An 18,087-nucleotide genomic window follows, 5' to 3' on the forward strand; every position below is an offset into this window, starting at 1 on the left:
GTATCTGTAAGAAAAAACTATGAGGAACATTCAGAGGAAAAGTATAATAGAAACGCGTCACCACTTCTGGATTTATCACCCACTCTTGGATTTGACTTACACATACTGAGGTAAAATACTGACCAAATACTGAACGTGTGAACGTGGCCTTATATTGTGTGATCCTGATGATGGCTTCTCTTTAACCCCTTTACCCCCAAGGGTGGTTTGCATGTTAGTGACCGGGCCAATTTTTACAGTTCTGACCACTGTCCCTTTATGAGGTTATAACTCTGGAACACTTCAACGGATCCCGGTGATTCTGACATTGTTTTCTTGTGACATATTGTACTTCATGTTAATGGTAAAATTTCCTTGACATAAGTTTAGTTTATTTGTGAAAAAAGCGGAAATTTAGTGAACATTTTGAAAATTTCGCAATTTTCCAACTTTGAATTTTCATGCCCTTAACCCCTTAGTGACAGAGCCAATTTGGTACTTAATGACCGAGCCAATTTTTGCAATTCTGACCATTGTCACTTTATGAGGTTATAACTCTGGAAACGTTTCAACGGATCCCGCTGATTCTGAGATTGTTTTTTCGTGACTTATTGTACTTCATGTTAGTGGTAACATTTCTTCGATATTACTTGCGATTATTTATAAAAAAAAACGGAAATATGGCGCAAATTTTTAAAATTTTGCAATTTTCAAACTTTGTATTTTTATGCCCTTAAATCAGAGAGATATGTCACAAAAAATCTAATATATAAAGCGGAATGTGTGTATGTGTGTGTGTATGTATGTATGTATGTTCGGGATTGGCATCTGCACCGTCGCAGCTACAGCCACAAAATTTTGCACAGTCACACATCTGGACCCCGAGAGCGTCATAGGCTATGTTGTGAGGCGAAATTTTAACCCCGCGCGTTCCAATTCACCAAACAATTTTGCCCCTATCTACATAATGGGGAAAAAAGTGAAAGGAAAAGTGTTGGAGGCGTCGCAGCTACAGCTACAAAATTTTGCACAGTCACACGTCTGGACCCCGAGAGCGTCATAGGCTATGTTGTGAGGTGAAATTTTAACCCCGCGCTTTCCAATTCACCAAACAATTTTGCTCCTATCTACACAATGCGAAAAATTTAAAGGAAAAGTGTAGGAGGCAAATTGACAGCGGCCAGATGTGAACAAGGGGGACTTAAAGAATGAGAGCGATGGCGCCAAAGAGTATATACCGTACAGTTGCTAAGGTGGGGCCCCGACATGGGATACTCACCACACACGGGGATATAAACACACACACAACATGCGCCACACACTACCACATGCTTGAACACATATTACCCTCAGCACACATTTCACCACAAATACACCAAAGTCGCCACAATATAGTCGAAACACAAAAGTCGCCACTCAAAACTCGCCACGCGCAGAACTCGCCACATGCAAAAACTAGGCTCTTGCAAAACTCGCCACAAGTGCAAAACTGACCTCATGGAAAACTCGCCACACGCAAAACTTGCACACGCGGAAAAATTGCCACATGCACAAAAGTTGCAACACATGCAAAAGTTGCCTCACACAAAACTTGCACATACTCAAAAGGCACCACACATAAAACTCGCCACGCGCAAAACTCGCCATGCGCAAAACTTGCTGCACACAACTTGCTACACTAATCTGTCACATGCAACTCGACACACAAAAAGTTGCTACACGCATGTTGCCACACAAAACTCATCTCACAAAAGTCGCTACATGCATGTCGCCACACGCAACTCAACACACACAACTTGACAAACTAAACTCGCCCTAAAACACACACAAGTCTGGTATTATCCTTCAAAAATAAAAATCTGATTAATAAGCAGACAAACTACAACAAATGTACCATATAGGAAATACGGCAGCTGTCAGTCACATGACCTGTCTATTATGTGTATGTGTGAGCTAATATATACTGCCAGGGGCAGGGCTTCCTGTTGGCTGGGGATTTATCAGGCTGCCAATTTAGCTTACAAATACTGAGGTAAAAATACTGAGCAAATAACGTGTGAACGAGGTCTAATACAGGAGGAGATGACACACAGATATATACTATATACAGGAGAGATGACACACAGGTATATACTACATAGAGGAGGAGATGACATACAGGTACATATATACAGTGGGGCAAAAAAGTATTTAGTCAGTCAGCAATAGTACAAGTTCCACAACTTAAAAAGATGAGGCATCTGTAATTTACATCATAGGTAGACCTCAACTATGGGAGACAAACTGAGAAAAAAAAATCCAGAAAATCACATTGTCTGTTTTTTTAACATTTTATTTGCATATTATGGTGGAAAATAAGTATTTGGTCAGAAACAAAATTTCATCTCAATACTTTGTAATATATCCTTTGTTGGCAATGACAGAGGTCAAACGTTTTCTGTAAGTCTTCACAAGGTTGCCACACACTGTTGTTGGTATGTTGGCCCATTCCTCCATGCAGATGTCCTCTAGAGCAGTGATGTTTTTGGCTTTTCGCTTGGCAACACGGACTTTCAACTCCCTCCAAAGGTTTTCTATAGGGTTGAGATCTGGAGACTGGCTAGGCCACTCCAGGACCTTGAAATGCTTCTTACGAAGCCACTCCTTCGTTGCCCTGGCGGTGTGCTTTGGATCATTGTCATGTTGAAAGACCCAGCCACGTTTCATCTTCAATGCCCTTGCTGATGGAAGGAGGTTTGCACTCAAAATCTCACGATACATGGCCCCATTCATTTTTCATGTACCCGGATCAGTCGTCCTGGCCCCTTTGCAGAGAAACAGCCCTAAAGCATGATGTTTCCACCACCATGCTTTACAGTAGGTATGGTGTTTGATGGATGCAACTCAGTATTCTTTTTCCTCCAAACACGACAAGTTGTGTTTCTACCAAACAGTTCCAGTTTGGTTTCATCAGACCATAGGACATTCTCCCAAAACTCCTCTGGATCATCCAAATGCTCTCTAGCAAACTTCAGATGGGCCCGGACATGTACTGGCTTAAGCAGTGGGACACGTCTGGCACTGCAGGATCTGAGTCCATGGTGGCGTAGTGTGTTACTTATGGTAGGCCTTGTTACATTGGTCCCAGCTCTCTGCAGTTCATTCACTAGGTCCCCCCGCGTGGTTCTGGGATTTTTGCTCACCGTTCTTGTGATCATTCTGACCCCACGGGGTGGGATTTTGCGTGGAGCCCCAGATCGAGGGAGATTATCAGTGGTCTTGTATGTCTTCCATTTTCTAATTATTGCTCCCACTGTTGATTTCTTCACTCCAAGCTGGTTGGCTATTGCAGATTCAGTCTTCCCAGCCTGGTGCAGGGCTACAATTTTGTTTCAGGTGTCCTTTGACAGCTCTTTGGTCTTCACCATAGTGGAGTTTGGAGTTAGACTGTTTGAGGGTGTGCTCAGGTGTCTTTTTATACTGATAACAAGTTTAAACAGGTGCCATTACTACAGGTAATGAGTGGAGGAAAGAGGAGACTCTTAAAGAAGAAGTTACAGGTCTGTGAGAGCCAGAAATCTTGATTGTTTGTTTCTGACCAAATACTTATTTTCCACCATAATATGCAAAAAAATGATAAAAAAACAGACAATGTGATTTTCTGGATTTTTCTTTCTCAGTTTGTCTCCCATAGTTGAGGTCTACCTATGATGTAAATTACAGACGCCTCTCATCTTTTTAAGTGGTGGAACTTGCACTATTGCTGACTGACTAAATACTTTTTTGCCCCACTGTATACAGGAGGAGATGACATACAGGTATATACTATATACAGGAGGAGATGACACACAGGTATATACTATATACAGGAGCAGATGACCTACAGGTATATACTATATACAGGAGGAGATGACATACAGGTATATGCTATATATAGAAGATGACATGCAGGTATATACTATATACAGGAGGAGATGACACAGATATATACTATATACAGGGGAGATGACACAGGTATATACTATATACAGGAGGAGATGACATACAGGTATATACTATATACAGGAGGAGATGACATTCAGGTATATACTATATATATAGGGGAGATGAGACACAGCAGGTATATACTATATACAGGGGAGATGACATACAGGTATATACTATATACAGGAGATGACATACAGATGTATACTATATATAAGGGAGATGACAAACATGTATATACTGAGGTGATGAGGTGAAAATGAGAGGTGTGAGGTGAAAATGAAAAGGTGTGAGTGCAAAATGAGAGGAGTGAGGAAAAATAGTGGAGTGATCAGAAAATGACAGATGTGAGATTGAAATGACAAGTGTTAGGGGGGAATGAGAGGAGTGAGGGAGAAAATGAGAGGTGGGAGGGGGAAAATGAAAGATGTGATTAGGAAAATGAGAGGCGTGATGGGAAAATAAGACAAGTGAGGTGCTATAACTAACCACAGATATTTACTATGCCCAGGCAACGCCGTGCTGTTCAGCTAGTAGTTAATAAATAACATTTCCCACATGTCTACTTTACATCAGCACAATTTTGGAAACAAATTTTTTTTGTTAGGGAGTTATGAGGGTTAAAAGTTGACCAGCAATTTCTCATTTTTACAACACCATTTTTTTTTTATGGACCACATCACATTTGAAGTCACTTTGAGGGGTTAATATGATAAAAAATACCGAAGTGTGACACCATTCTAAAAACTGCACATCTCAAGATGCTCAAAACCACATTCAAGAAACCTCCCAATTCTAACTCCAACACACCCCTAAGCCTAATCCCAACCCTAACCACACCCCTAACCCTAATCCCAACCCTAACCACACCCCTAACCCAAGCACACCCGTAATCCCAACCCCAACACAGCCCTAACCCCAACACACCCCTAACCCTAATCCTAACCCCAACACACCCCTGACACACCCCTAACCCAACCGGAATGTAATCCAAACCCTAACACCAACTTTAGCCCCAACCCTAACTTTAGCCCCAACACAGCCCCAACCCTAATGGGAAAATGGAAGTAAATATTTTTATTTTATTTTATTATTTTTCCCTAACTAAGGGGGTGATGAATGGGGGTTTTATTTACTTTTATATCGGGTTTTTTAGCGGATTTTTATGATTGGCAGCCGTCACACACTAAAAGACGCTTTTTATTGCAAAAAATATTGTTTGTGCTACCACATTCTGAGAGCTATAATTTTTCCATATTTTGGTCCACAGAGTCATGTGAGGTCTTGTTTTTTGCGGGACGAGTTGACGTTTTTATTAGTAACATTTTCTGATCGCTTTTTATTCCGATTTTTGTGAGGCAGAATGACCAAAAACCAGCTATTCATGAATTTCTTTTGGGGGAGGCGTTTATACCGTTCCACGTTTGATAAAATGGATAAAGCAGTTTTATTCTTCGGGTCAGTACGATTACAGCGATACCTCATTTATATCTTTTTCTATGTTTTGGCGATTTTATACAATAAAAACGATTTTATAGAAAAAATAATTATTTTTGCATCGCTTTATTCTGAGAGCTATAACTTTTTTTTTTCGCTGAAGACGCTGTATGGCGGCTCGTTTTTTGCGGGACAAGATGATGTTTTCGATGGTGCAGTGTTTATTTCTATCCGTCTTTTTGATCGTGTGTTATTCCACCTTTTGTTCCGCGGTGTGATGATAAAGCATTGTTTTTTGCCTATTTTTTTTTTTCTTTTTTACGGATTTCACTGAAGGGGTTAACTAGTGGGACAGTTTTATAGGTCGGGTCGTTACGGACGCGGCAATACTAAATATGTGTACTTTTGTTTTTTTTATTTACATAAAGAAATGTATTTATTGGAACAATATATATTTTTTTATTTATTTATTTAGGTTTTTTTTTTGTACACATGTAAAAATATATATATATATTTTTTTTTTACTTTGTCCCAGTGTGGGACATCATGGTAAAATGTCAGATCGCTGATCTGACACTTTGCAATGCACTGTGTCAAATCAGCGATCTGACAGGCAGTGCAGGAGGCTTGCCCGGCGCCTGCTCTGATCAGGCGCTTGGAAGGCACCTCCCTGCAGGACCCAGAAGGAGCCCCGCGGCCATCTTGGATCCGGGGCCTGCATGGAGGAGATGCTCGGAGCAACACGATCACATTGCGTTGCTCTGAGGGTCTCAGGGAAGCACGCAGGGAGCCCACTCCCTGCGTGATGCTTCCCTATGCCGCCGGAATGCTGCGATCATATTTGATCGCAGTCTTCTGGGGGTTAATGTGCCAGGAGCGGTCCGTGACTGCTCCTGGCACATCATGCTGGATGTCAGCTGACACCCGGCCGCGCTCCTCCCTTGAGCGTGGCTGATCGCGTTAGACGTACTATCCCGTCAGTGGTCATACGGGCCCATACCACCTCGACGGGCTAGTGCATCTAATGTCAGAAAGGGGTTACATTGTTTTCCCAAACCTGGGAGCTTGGATAGATTAAATCTCTTTTCTTTTATATAGTGCCAACATATTCCAAAGCACTTTCCAGTTAAGCGGGGACATGTACCAGGCGAGACAGTGGAGTGAGGGCCCTGCTCACAGGCTTACAATCTACTGTGAACGCTCATATAACAAGGTGGTGTTTGTGTGCCAAGAGGAAAAAAGAATTGCTGTTTGTTTTTTTTTGCCTTTATCAGAACAAATTTTTTTTATAGCTCCACTAATTAGTTGTTGTCACTGTGCAAGAATAGTATCTGGACCCTTTAGGCTAGTTTCACACATCCGTTTTTTGTTTTCAGGCTAAATATGGCTAACTTGTAAAAAAAAAAAAAAAAAAACAGATCCGCTGCAAATTGCGATAAATTGATGGATCCGGTCTTCTTTAGTGCGCATGAATTTTTTGACTTCCTGGAGAGAGAGAGACCTTTGCGCCAGATTCAGTGTTTCACATCTCCGTTTCATGTGTTTTTGGCCGATTCCGTCAGTGTGCGTTTTTTTTTCGGCCGGACCAAAAAAACGTTGCAGTGGACGTCGCCATGCTCAGTATTTTACCTCAGTATTTGTAAGCCAAAACCAGGAGTGGAACAGTCAGAGGAAAAGCTGACAAAGTGACCAAATGACTATATATATGGTATAGTATATGTGTGTACATAACGAAGCATGCTTCCTGTCCTGTGCCGGCGGTACGGCCGCTGTCCGGAGCTCCGGGAAGTGGACCTATGTAGCAGCCTTCTAGCCGCCTGGTGGGTGGAGGAAGCTGCAGTTTTCACCCCGCTCGTGTTCTTGGCATCCTTCCACAGCTCTGAACTTCTGGTACCCGGCTGGTGAGAGCTGAAAGTTGCCTGTGGGCAGCACAGCTGGGCCGCACGGTCAGCGCCGTCTTCCCTCAGCTCCGGGACGGCGCAGAGCCCGTGTGACGGCGGCGGTGTCAGCGCTTCCCAAAGTCCAGCGTGTTTACAGGCGTCGCGCTACTATCAGAGTTGTTGGCCGCCTCTTCCTTCCTCTCGCTGTAAGTGGCTTTCATTTTTGTTTATCGATCTCCGTGAAATAGAAGAATCCCCTCGCTCGCGTCCTCCTCGCGATCGGTCCCTATGGACGGGCCTCCATGTGGCCTTTATTTTTATTGTTAGTTGCTAATGCAGGAGTGCGAGAGAGCGACGTAATGGTGTAAGGAGCGGGGAGAGGCGCTCGCTCGTCATTGGTGAATTTCCTGCTGCGAGGCAGCGCTGCTGCACACGATCCCAGGCTCCGTACTGGCCTGCACGCAGCATTGTTGTGGCGCTGCTCTGCTGAGGGAGCCCAAGCTCCGGTACCGGGGAGCCGCCGTGCCGCTCCTGTGCCAGCACTAGGCCACTGCTCATACCTGGGCACGGCTGGAGCTGCTGCACTTCCTTGTTACCCGCTTCCTCGGTTTGGTTTTACTAATGTTAAATCTATAGAACTTGGCATTTAGCGCTGCTGTAATGTCTGTGAGTGTAAACATGGACTAAACCCCACACGGCACATTTCTCGTGTTACATGAGGGAACAAATTGTATTTTTATACTGCCAGACCAGTTTGGCACTGTGTAGGGACCAGTTTGGCGCTGTGTAGGGACCAGTTTTGGGACCAGTTTGGCACGATGTAGGGACCAGTTTGGCACGGTGTAGGGACCAGTTTGGCACGGTGTAGGGACCAGTTTGGCACGGTGTAGGGACCAGTTTGGCATTGTGTAGGGACCAGTTTGGCACTGTGTAGGGACCAGTTTGGCGCTGTGTAGGGACCAGTTTTGGGACCAGTTTGGCACGATGTAGGGACCAGTTTGGCACGGTGTAGGGACCAGTTTGGCGCTGTGTAGGGACCAGTTTTGGGACCAGTTTGGCACGGTGTAGGGACCAGTTTGGCGCTGTGTAGGGACCAGTTTTGGGACCAGTTTGGCACGGTGTAGGGACCAGTTTGGCACGGTGTAGGGACCAGTTTGGCACGGTGTAGGGACCAGTTTGGCATTGTGTAGGGACCAGTTTGGCACTGTGTAGGGACCAGTTTGGCGCTGTGTAGGGACCAGTTTTGGGACCAGTTTGGCACGATGTAGGGACCAGTTTGGCACGGTGTAGGGACCAGTTTGGCATTGTGTAGGGACCAGTTTGGCGCTGTGTAGGGACCAGTTTTGGGACCAGTTTGGCACGGTGTAGGGACCAGTTTGGCGCTGTGTAGGGACCAGTTTTGGGACCAGTTTGGCACGATGTAGGGACCAGTTTGGCACGGTGTAGGGACCAGTTTGGCATTGTGTAGGGACCAGTTTGGCGCTGTGTAGGGACCAGTTTTGGGACCAGTTTGGCACGGTGTAGGGACCAGTTTGGCGCTGTGTAGGGACCAGTTTTGGGACCAGTTTGGCACGGTGTAGGGACCAGTTTGGCACGGTGTAGGGACCAGTTTGGCACGGTGTAGGGACCAGTTTGGCACGGTGTAGGGACCAGTTTGGCACGGTGTAGGGACCAGTTTGGCACGGTGTAGGGACCAGTTTGGCACGGTGTAGGGACCAGTTTGGCACGGTGTAGGGACCAGTTTGGCATTGTGTAGGGACCAGTTTGGCGCTGTGTAGGGACCAGTTTGGCACGGTGTAGGGACCAGTTTGGCACGGTGTAGGGACCAGTTTGGCATTGTGTAGGGACCAGTTTGGCGCTGTGTAGGGACCAGTTTGGCGCAGTGTAGGGACCAGTTTTGGGACCAGTTTGGCACGATGTAGGGACCAGTTTGGCACGGTGTAGGGACCAGTTTGGCACGGTGTAGGGACCAGTTTGGCATTGTGTAGGGACCAGTTTGGCGCAGTGTAGGGACCAGTTTTGGGACCAGTTTGGCACGATGTAGGGACCAGTTTGGCACGGTGTAGGGACCAGTTTGGCACGGTGTAGGGACCAGTTTGGCGCGGTGTAGGGACCAGTTTGGCACGGTGTAGGGACCAGTTTGGCACGGTTTAGGGACCAGTTTTGGGACCAGTTTGGCACGGTGTAGGGACCAGTTTGGCACGGTGTAGGGACCAGTTTGGCGCGGTGTAGGGACCAGTTTGGCACGGTGTAGGGACCAGTTTGGCACGGTGTAGGGACCAGTTTGGCACGGTGTAGGGACCAGTTTTGGGACCAGTTTGGCACGGTGTAGGGACCAGTTTGGCGCTGTGTAGGGACCAGTTTTGGGACCAGTTTGGCACGATGTAGGGACCAGTTTGGCACGGTGTAGGGACCAGTTTGGCACGGTGTAGGGACCAGTTTGGCATTGTGTAGGGACCAGTTTGGCACTGTGTAGGGACCAGTTTGGCGCTGTGTAGGGACCAGTTTTGGGACCAGTTTGGCACGATGTAGGGACCAGTTTGGCACGGTGTAGGGACCAGTTTGGCATTGTGTAGGGACCAGTTTGGCGCTGTGTAGGGACCAGTTTTGGGACCAGTTTGGCACGGTGTAGGGACCAGTTTGGCGCTGTGTAGGGACCAGTTTTGGGACCAGTTTGGCACGATGTAGGGACCAGTTTGGCACGGTGTAGGGACCAGTTTGGCACGGTGTAGGGACCAGTTTGGCACTGTGTAGGGACCAGTTTGGCGCTGTGTAGGGACCAGTTTTGGGACCAGTTTGGCACGATGTAGGGACCAGTTTGGCACGGTGTAGGGACCAGTTTGGCATTGTGTAGGGACCAGTTTGGCGCTGTGTAGGGACCAGTTTTGGGACCAGTTTGGCACGGTGTAGGGACCAGTTTGGCGCTGTGTAGGGACCAGTTTTGGGACCAGTTTGGCACGATGTAGGGACCAGTTTGGCACGGTGTAGGGACCAGTTTGGCACGGTGTAGGGACCAGTTTGGCATTGTGTAGGGACCAGTTTGGCACTGTGTAGGGACCAGTTTGGCGCTGTGTAGGGACCAGTTTTGGGACCAGTTTGGCACGGTGTAGGGACCAGTTTGGCATTGTGTAGGGACCAGTTTGGCGCTGTGTAGGGACCAGTTTTGGGACCAGTTTGGCACGGTGTAGGGACCAGTTTGGCGCTGTGTAGGGACCAGTTTTGGGACCAGTTTGGCACGATGTAGGGACCAGTTTGGCACGGTGTAGGGACCAGTTTGGCATTGTGTAGGGACCAGTTTGGCGCTGTGTAGGGACCAGTTTTGGGACCAGTTTGGCACGGTGTAGGGACCAGTTTGGCGCTGTGTAGGGACCAGTTTTGGGACCAGTTTGGCACGGTGTAGGGACCAGTTTGGCACGGTGTAGGGACCAGTTTGGCACGGTGTAGGGACCAGTTTGGCACGGTGTAGGGACCAGTTTGGCACGGTGTAGGGACCAGTTTGGCACGGTGTAGGGACCAGTTTGGCACGGTGTAGGGACCAGTTTGGCACGGTGTAGGGACCAGTTTGGCACGGTGTAGGGACCAGTTTGGCATTGTGTAGGGACCAGTTTGGCGCTGTGTAGGGACCAGTTTGGCACGGTGTAGGGACCAGTTTGGCACGGTGTAGGGACCAGTTTGGCATTGTGTAGGGACCAGTTTGGCGCTGTGTAGGGACCAGTTTGGCGCAGTGTAGGGACCAGTTTTGGGACCAGTTTGGCACGATGTAGGGACCAGTTTGGCACGGTGTAGGGACCAGTTTGGCACGGTGTAGGGACCAGTTTGGCATTGTGTAGGGACCAGTTTGGCGCAGTGTAGGGACCAGTTTTGGGACCAGTTTGGCACGATGTAGGGACCAGTTTGGCACGGTGTAGGGACCAGTTTGGCACGGTGTAGGGACCAGTTTGGCGCGGTGTAGGGACCAGTTTGGCACGGTGTAGGGACCAGTTTGGCACGGTTTAGGGACCAGTTTTGGGACCAGTTTGGCACGGTGTAGGGACCAGTTTGGCACGGTGTAGGGACCAGTTTGGCGCGGTGTAGGGACCAGTTTGGCACGGTGTAGGGACCAGTTTGGCACGGTGTAGGGACCAGTTTGGCACGGTGTAGGGACCAGTTTTGGGACCAGTTTGGCACGGTGTAGGGACCAGTTTGGCGCTGTGTAGGGACCAGTTTTGGGACCAGTTTGGCACGATGTAGGGACCAGTTTGGCACGGTGTAGGGACCAGTTTGGCACGGTGTAGGGACCAGTTTGGCATTGTGTAGGGACCAGTTTGGCACTGTGTAGGGACCAGTTTGGCGCTGTGTAGGGACCAGTTTTGGGACCAGTTTGGCACGATGTAGGGACCAGTTTGGCACGGTGTAGGGACCAGTTTGGCATTGTGTAGGGACCAGTTTGGCGCTGTGTAGGGACCAGTTTTGGGACCAGTTTGGCACGGTGTAGGGACCAGTTTGGCGCTGTGTAGGGACCAGTTTTGGGACCAGTTTGGCACGATGTAGGGACCAGTTTGGCACGGTGTAGGGACCAGTTTGGCATTGTGTAGGGACCAGTTTGGCGCTGTGTAGGGACCAGTTTTGGGACCAGTTTGGCACGGTGTAGGGACCAGTTTGGCGCTGTGTAGGGACCAGTTTTGGGACCAGTTTGGCACGGTGTAGGGACCAGTTTGGCACGGTGTAGGGACCAGTTTGGCACGGTGTAGGGACCAGTTTGGCACGGTGTAGGGACCAGTTTGGCACGGTGTAGGGACCAGTTTGGCACGGTGTAGGGACCAGTTTGGCACGGTGTAGGGACCAGTTTGGCACGGTGTAGGGACCAGTTTGGCATTGTGTAGGGACCAGTTTGGCGCTGTGTAGGGACCAGTTTGGCACGGTGTAGGGACCAGTTTGGCACGGTGTAGGGACCAGTTTGGCATTGTGTAGGGACCAGTTTGGCGCTGTGTAGGGACCAGTTTGGCGCAGTGTAGGGACCAGTTTTGGGACCAGTTTGGCACGATGTAGGGACCAGTTTGGCACGGTGTAGGGACCAGTTTGGCACGGTGTAGGGACCAGTTTGGCATTGTGTAGGGACCAGTTTGGCGCAGTGTAGGGACCAGTTTTGGGACCAGTTTGGCACGATGTAGGGACCAGTTTGGCACGGTGTAGGGACCAGTTTGGCACGGTGTAGGGACCAGTTTGGCGCGGTGTAGGGACCAGTTTGGCACGGTGTAGGGACCAGTTTGGCACGGTTTAGGGACCAGTTTTGGGACCAGTTTGGCACGGTGTAGGGACCAGTTTGGCACGGTGTAGGGACCAGTTTGGCGCGGTGTAGGGACCAGTTTGGCACGGTGTAGGGACCAGTTTGGCACGGTGTAGGGACCAGTTTGGCACGGTGTAGGGACCAGTTTTGGGACCAGTTTGGCACGGTGTAGGGACCAGTTTGGCACGGTGTAGGGACCAGTTTGGCGCGGTGTAGGGACCAGTTTGGCACGGTGTAGGGATTACTGACCTGTCCGCTTCTGTATCTGCTCTGATTTCTTTCATGCCAAAACTGATCCGTATTTCTCTCTGGTCACTGAGTGACATTGTGGGTGTCATCTAGTAATGGAGGGTGTAGCGCTGGTGGAGATGGGCCGACCTTGAGAGACCTAAGTCTTTTTTTGTCACCCTGTATGATGATGTATGGGCAGGTTCACATGACCCTATAGAAAAATAGGTTTTGTGTCAAATCATAACATTATGGACATGAAATTACTTGTGTTAAAAGGTAACTTCAAATCTCAGAGAGACAGAAGAGTCTGGGAATATAAACTGATGACGACCTTTGACAGTCTCACTGCAGGAATGAATGTGTTGCATGGATTTATGTCTTTTTACATCAACTAAGGAACTTGCCCCTCAGACTATGAGGGGTCATCACAACGGAGACCCTAATCAGAGGACAATAAAACATTCCTTATCTAAGAGCTGGCCCAATATTTATGGACATAACTGTTTATCACTCATGGTAATTCTGCTTCATGTCACCTGTCTTATCCATGGTTTTTCCTTTTTTCTCTATGTTGTGCATACATATGTGATTCTTCAGAATTTGTTTTAGTCTTTGCCTGATGAAGAGACCTGTATAGTCTCGAAAGCTTGCAATTTGTTACCATCTTTTCAGTTAGCCATTAAAAGGTATTAACCACTGAGGACTGTCAATTCTAAATATTTTCCTATCGAAAAATATCATTCAGAGTTTCATCCAGAAAAGTGGGATGATTTTTCTTTCTCACTTGTCACTTCCAACGGGAGCGACACTGAAAACCGATGAAGGCAGCTGGAGGTGAGTATGAGACGGGGCAGGGGAATTCCATTTAAAACATGACTGGAGCGGTGCTCCAACCCTCTGTCACAGTGTACTGGTATACTGTGTGTATGTCCCCAATCTCCTATGCAAGGCACAAAAAAGACCTTTTATTCTACTCAGACATCCCCGTCGCTGGTCTTGATCCGGCATCTCCTCCCTTCTTGTGATCACCATCCTCCTTCCCGGCTTCGTACTTGTGACGTGTCCTGCATCATCCACACAGTGTCTCCCATCACGCTCTTGCACAGGCACACTTCTCGCTGCCTTGGCGAGGGCAGCCCCAAGGCGCTGGCTTTACCAGTGCATTCTTTGGTCTTTTCCAGCACATGCACACCCCAGTGCTTTGCTCTGCCCTCAGCTTGATGGAGAGAAGTACGCCTGCGCAGGAGTGGGACTGGGAGACACTGTGTGGATGACATAGGAAACTTCATCCACACACCGCAGGAAAGGAGGACGGCGATCATAAGGGTACCATCACACTATACGATTTACCTACGATCACGACCAGCGATACGACCTGGCCGTGATCGTAGGTAAATCGTAGTGTGGTCGCTGGGGAGCTGTCACACAGACAGCTCTCCAGCGACCAACGATGTCGAGGTCCCCGGGTAACCAGGGTAAACATCGGGTTACTAAGCGCAGGACCGCGCTTAGTAACCCGATGTTTACCCTGGTTACCAGTGTAAAAAAAACAAACAGTACATACTTACATTCCGGTGTCTGTCCCTTGCCGTCTGCTTCCCGCACTCACTGACTGCCGGCCGTAAAGTGAAAGCACAGCACAGCGGTGACGTCACCGCTGTGCTCTGCTTTCACTTTACGGCCGGCAGTCAGTGAGTGCGGGAAGCAGACGGCAAGGGACCTGACGGACACCGGAATGTAAGTATGTACTGTTTGTTTTTTTTACATTTACGCTGGTAACCAGGGTAAACATCGGGTTACTGAGCGCGGCCCTGCGCTTAGTAACCCGATGTTTACCCTGGTTACAAGCGAACGCATCGCTAGATCGGTGTCACACACACCGATCTAGCGATGACAGCGGGAGATCCAGCGACGAAAGAAAGTTCCAAACGATCTGCTACGACGTACGATTCTCAGCAGGATCCCTGATCGCTGCTGCGTGTCAGACACAGCGATATCGTAACGATATCGCTGGAACGTCACGAATCGTACCGTCGTAGCGATCGAAATGGCAATGTGTGACGGTACCCTAAGAGCGGAGGTGCCAGATCAACACCAGCGTCGCCCATAGGACCAGATGCTCCATCTGTGAGTATGATAAAAGGTCTTTTTTGTGCCTTGCATAGGGGATTGGGGGCATGTATACAGTATACTAGACTGCTGTAAGAGAGGGCTTATGGGTGGTGGCGTTATTTATGGAAAACCTGCTGACAGGTGCCCTTTTGTTACTTACAGGACCATTTACAGTTTTCTATGTTACAAAATTGTAATGTATCTGTAAAAATCAGATGCTATTCTGGGACTCTGTATGACATCTGATTTTTTTCATAACCTAATAGACTTGAATGGGTGAGTCTCATCCGATTTACGGAAGAAACTAGTGCATGCTGTGATTTTCTTTTTTTTCACACATATTTTGTCACAAAACAAGGGGTAAAAAGCATTAACGTAAGGATAAGCACACCAATCTGTGACCATAAAATGTATAATATATTGAATACATATATGTACAAATGAAAATCAATTAAAATCAAAGAACAAAGTAACCCATGACGCTAAATGCCAAAAGAATGTGTTAAAGAAATACTGCAATAATAATATAATATTGCATCACCGGAAAAATGGGGTTTGCTGTATAATAACAAAACAAAAAGAACCAACTTAAAGTATGTGATCACTGCAAGATATGCTGGTGATCCAGAACAAATATGTCACAAATCTGCAACAATGAAGTGCAATAAGTATTGAATATATGTGATATTTATACATTAAATAAATAAATACTGTCAGTATCACTGCCCCATGAATGACATTGGTTCGAGTGCTGTCTGTTGTTTTCACAGATAACACTCAGGCCAATAACACCGTTCTGTGAACAAGCCCTATCAATAGGCTTTCATTTTTTGCATTTTATTGGTCTATTTTTTCCCTTCTAATTAGTAACATTATGGAGATGGTAAATACTCTGCTCTTTCCAGTGGTCAGCTGACCAGTCGGACTTGTCGTGTAACTTTCATCCTTACTTTGTTGCATTTCTCCAGTTATATATAATCACTTAATAATCCTATAATGACTCTCTGAGCCCAGCAGTGATGTTGTGGGATTTTTGCTGTTATGCTGAACACTTTCCCTTTGGATTGTTTGTGCAGTCAGCATCTGAGTAATCTAATAGCCTCCCATGGCCATGGACGTGACTTGGTTATTCCGTCTTTAAATTTACAATTCCGACTAATGCTTGTGGCACTAAAAATACCGCTCATGCAAAACGCCATATTGCGAGAGAGAACAATCACATTTCATTCTTGGAAATAAAGAAAGCCAATCCATGGATCATGTGATTAAGCCTATTAGTCCTGGTAACACACAAATGGCATGATTGTTATTATTAGTGACTTAAAGGGGTATTCCCACCTCCAAGATCCTATTCCAATATGTAGTAGGTGTAATAATCATAATGGCAAATTAGAAATATAGTATAGTTCTTCTGATTCACTATGTCTCTTTCCGCATGTACAGGACCTTAAATGTATCAACCTTTAAAACTGACTTTGGGGAAAAACCCCTTCAAATCAGGTTTTTGTGCTAAACATATTTTTTAATTGGACATTTTTTCGATATCATAATTTCTATTAAAAATATTTTTTGTTTTAACTTCGTGTTGTTTCAGGAAATCCAGGCATACATTAGCCACAATGGACAGACTCTTCACCTATTTTTGGTATTGAAGCATCTAATGAGCATGTGCAAAGCTTATTGTGAAGGGAGGGGCTGTTGTGACATGGCCTATTGTGATTGGTGGATCGGTGTTTCCTGTCCATGTAATTCGGCCTCTAATGATAAGAATTCTGCTATAAACTCTTTGAAAGGGCAGGAAGTATGAGTCTGAAAAAGCCTCAGTGGACAGTTTCTTAATTGCCAAATACTAATTTTGTTTTTTAACCAGTTCATGACTGGGATATTTGTTTGGACCTTAGGTTTAAAGAGCTTTAAAAAAAAAAATGAATGCAGATATTCAATTCATGTTTGCATCTTTTTTTTCATGATACACTGGGCATAATATTTGTTGTTTTCATACTTGTTTTTTTTTTTGCCCACGTTGTAGAAAATTTAAAGGGAATGTGTGGCTTACATTTTTTTTATAACCGCAAAGGACCACTAAAATATACATTTTAAAAATTGTTCCGCTTTCTGTAACAATCATTTTTATATGCCGGATACTTTTTTTTTTTTTTTGATGAGGGGGTGTTAGGAACTTCGTTTTTGACTGGCGGTGACCTTTTTTTTTTTTTTGTTTCTTTCTTCCTTTTTATTTATTGATTATGAATTTATTTCACATATTGTACCCACCATAAGGTCATAAAAGACCTTTGTGGGATCTTTCAATATTTAAATACTTTTTCACCTGCTTTTTAATGTAACTGGGTTGGTTAATTAGCTCCAGTGAAGGGAGAAATTCAGCATTTTGGTTGCATAGCAGAACCTACTGGGTCTTCTATAAACCCGCAGCTCCAGCTCCCTTCCCATACCCGGGGATCACATGGCTGATGGGTCCGGAAGAGAAACGCTGCCAGTACTTCCTATTATTGTATACACAGTGCTTGTTTAGCATTGTTCATTCAGTGTTTGGGAAGGCAGACACGGTAGTAAACCATCTCTGCCTTCTCTGTGGGGGTTTTGGCTATGTCTGACCATTGGATGCAGCTTTTCTACTACATGGTGATGTTTTAGAACGTCACTGCAGTGTATAACGTCTGGATGTTTATAGTATATTTAGTTAAAGGAAACCTGTCACCCCCCCCCCCCCCTCCAGGCGTTTGTAACCAAAAGAGCTCCTTGTGCAGTACTAATGCTGCATTTGAACAAGGTGGCTCTTTGTTATTCTCCTTGCATACGCTGAAATAAACACTTATAAAATGTGCCCCCTCATATCGTGAAATCGCCAGGGAGGCGGGACTTTCCTTCCTAATCAGACGCAGCACAGCCGTCATTCATACCCCCCTGGCGCCAGGCGCCGCCTCCTCAGCGTTGTTTGAATCTGTCCCGGAGCCTGCGCTGTTATATTATCCCTTGGGCATGCGCCGTTAGCGCTGCCCGTCTTCTGACATCATATGATGTCAGGCTGACTGCGCCTGTGCGGCCGCGCTGCCTGAGGTACCGCCCCGCAGTGTCTTCTGATTTATTCATACTGCGGGGCTGGGATTCATGGGCATTAGCTGATCCCTAATCGCATGCCACGGCAATTAGGGATCAGCTGACGAAGGCGGAGGGAGATGAGTGAGAGGCGAAGATATG

At 46.6% G+C, this 18,087-nt stretch overlaps 1 protein-coding gene across 3 annotated transcripts in view; it reads left to right on the forward strand.

Moving 5' to 3' along the window:
* Nucleotides 1–18,087, forward strand: part of ATXN7L1 (ataxin 7 like 1) — a 234,773-nt gene that overhangs the window by 138,510 nt on the left and 78,176 nt on the right. The window contains exon 1 of one of the 3 annotated variants that reach the window (XM_069765085.1): nt 7,290–7,465. The exons of the other annotated variants lie outside the window; for them this stretch is intronic. The gene's annotated coding sequence lies outside the window, so the exon portion shown is untranslated. Of the gene's footprint in view, nt 1–7,289; nt 7,466–18,087 lie in introns of those variants that run through there. 3 annotated transcript variants of the gene reach the window in all.

Source organism: Ranitomeya imitator, chromosome 4 (genome assembly GCF_032444005.1).
Source record: "Ranitomeya imitator isolate aRanImi1 chromosome 4, aRanImi1.pri, whole genome shotgun sequence".
Taxonomy (NCBI): domain Eukaryota; kingdom Metazoa; phylum Chordata; class Amphibia; order Anura; family Dendrobatidae; genus Ranitomeya; species Ranitomeya imitator.